Consider the following 3242-nt stretch of genomic DNA (forward strand, 5'->3'; position numbering starts at 1 on the left):
AAACTTGACACAGCAATGAGTGCATACTGAAGAAAATAAACACAGCTTAAAATGCATCTTTAAAAAAATGAACATAACAATTTTAAGAAAATGAATTGATATGGATTGATTATGAAAATGGATAGAATTTGATTCCATTTTTCAAACTTTTCTTAAGAAAAACTTTCATTTTTTAAAATTAAATTCGTTATATGATGTCATCCAATTGTCTAAATCACTTAGTGTTTTCTTTTGCTTGCTTGTTAAAAGTCAACAGACCTTTTTACAAGGTTGTTACAAATTCTTTAAAAATTTACGAAAGTGGTATTAAATTAACGTTGTTCGGATTTAGATTTTTTTTAAAACCACTTAATTGTTTAGTGTTCTGATTACTAAGAAATATCTAAAAAGTTACATCCATGACTTCGAAATTCTTAAGTTTGCCTCGTAATAATTATGATTAGTATTTTAAAAAGTAAAGACAATTAAGTACGAAATTCTTTGCGTTGTTATAAAATTTGAGTTGACCATTGAATAGGTGTTTTTTCGTTGTCCATTTTCTTAAATACGTATTTCGAAATGGGTCTTTTTCCTTAAATACGTATTTCGAACTGAATCAATTTTCTTAAACATGTATTTCGAGTAGTGCCAGTTATCGTAATACGTATTTCGACCTGTGTCCATTTTTTCAAACACGTATTATGAGCTGTATCCTTTTTCTTAAACGCGTTATGCGAGTTGTGTTTATTTTCTTAAACTCATATTTTGAGATGAGTTAATTTTTAACTCACTGTTCGGCTCACCGACTATATCCTAATTAATGATGTTTTTTGCACCCTTGAAATTGCATAAGAGTAAGTATAAATCTCTGCGACTACTTTACCATTAGTTAAGGAACTCAAATCTCAGCTTCATCTGTGTGATGAAGGACGTTACGAATTTGAAACATCTGCTGCTGCAGCGTATTTGTTCTGCAAGATGAACTATCGCAGAACTAAATTTACCGTCAAAGTTTTTTTCTTTTTTTCTTTTTAAAATTTTTCCAATTTCACATTCGAGCTAGCTTGAGTACTTAAATTTCAACTGGATTTAAAAAACCCTGATGAAAACTACGTTTTTTCAAACTTAGTTTATAAAATTGTTATTTTATTACGTAAATTGCTGTTAACGTGTTTTTAAGCACTTTTTTGCAAGACTGCGCATAGGCTATAAGACTTAAAAACTCGAAATTACGAAGGTGTGTTGAAAGATGTACAAGGAAAACGATTTGAAAAAAAAGTTATAAATTAAGATTCGATTTGAATTGTCAACCATTTAATTTTAATAAAAAATCAATCAGGGCGATTTACAACCAGCTAAATTACAACTACGGAGGTAAAATTTGTCGTAGTGAAAAATGATTTTTTTTTCGTTCATTTTTTTATTTTATTTATTTTTTTGGAAATACGCGTTCCTAAAGTAACACTCTAATATTTTAGGAAAGAAGAGAGCAACAGTCAGTCATTTTAAGATTTTATATTTCTAACCTAGTTTGTATAACATAAAAAATCTTATATCATTAAAATTTTCTTTTCATCTTATATCTATAAAATCTTATATTGTATCATAAAAAATTTTCAATGCGGAAAGATTGTTAGAGTAATGGTTTTGCTTTATTTTATAATTATCTCCTTCCGATCAAATAAAATTTAAAAAAAAATCAGTGTAAGACTACTATACAAATGCATGAAAAATTTATAAAGAACACATTACATTTTTAAGATAAAAAATCCTCCTCATACATAATAAAATGTATTATTAAAATATAGAACAGAAACTGGGCTACAATACATGTTTATAGCATTTTATAAAATCTAGTTCTGTTTTTAAATTATGCATTCTCAGTCCCAAATTCACATTTAAATATTTTTCACGTGTTGCTTTCAGTTTGAATTCTTAAAATTTAATTTCTGTTTTTAATTTTACTCCTTAAAAGATTACATTATTCATATGATTGTAAACATCAAAATGAGTTTTTTTTTTAAAACTCAAACAACGAATGTTTAAATTTAAATCTCTTTTTTTCCAATGCCCACCGATTGACATTCGTCATCCAGGTATCAGTAGGGCAGCTTTGTTGGTTAGTCTTTCAAGGGCACCATATTAGGTGGGTCAACGTTGCTCCTGCAGTTACGACGTTAGTAGCGAGAATGATAAAACATCCAAGCCTTATCGGGGATTCGAACCGAAGACCTTTCTGATGTGAAGTCAGCTCCCTGACCTCTAGACAACTGGTCGGCATTTTTGAATCATAAAGTACATTTAACTTTTCTTATCTTGTGCTGCCATCTTTAGTCCTATTTTCATACTATGATCAACGTAAATTAAATTTGATTATAAAATACAAATATTTAAGAAAAATGTTAAAATTAAGAATAATCGTGTCTTATTACCAATTTGTGAGAGGAAATGAAAAAAATTATCTAAGTATCTGCTATCGTTAAAAAAAGAAATTTCAATGAATTTGCCTATAAGCGTTCAGTAGCAGGGAGGAAAAACATGAAATAGGAGGATAAATAAATTTAAAAAAAAAAGACATTTGAGGGGGGAAAATATTTATAGTCAGGAGCAGTTTAATATAGAAATTTACAGTAACAAAATGATAATTTCTTACATGAAGATAAATATCAAAAAGGCACCCATACAAACTAAACAATACATAAACAATTTAGAAAAAAAAATATCTCGTGAAAAATGAGCATCTATGATATTTTTTATTCAATTATATGATATAAAATAATTAAAAAAATGTATTACGATTGCTTTTCATACACGAGCACCCAAATTTCAATATTGAAATCAGGTGGAAAACTTACCTATTTTTTAATGACTTATACGCTTACGTTTAAAATTAGTGAACAATAGAAACAACTTAAAATTAAAACGAAAGAAAAAATGATATCAAAATCGAACGAAAGAAAAAAAATTTATTAAAAAATATGTTGTTGTTGCTTATCCTCTTCTGGCCTGACGAAGTCAGACCAGATCTATGAACCTGTTGACCTGAATAAAATCGAAGATCAAGAGAGAAGTAGAGTAAATGTCTTCCCATAGAAAATCAAGACAGTCCAGGATATGATCGGCGGAAGCCCGGTTTTAATGTATATATATATTATATGTATATATATATTATATGTATATATATATTATATGCATATATATATTATATGTATATATATATTATATGTATGTATATATTATATGTATATATATATTATATGTAT

The sequence above is a fragment of the Parasteatoda tepidariorum genome, chromosome 7 (genome assembly GCF_043381705.1).
Source record: "Parasteatoda tepidariorum isolate YZ-2023 chromosome 7, CAS_Ptep_4.0, whole genome shotgun sequence".
In the NCBI taxonomy this organism is placed as follows: domain Eukaryota; kingdom Metazoa; phylum Arthropoda; class Arachnida; order Araneae; family Theridiidae; genus Parasteatoda; species Parasteatoda tepidariorum.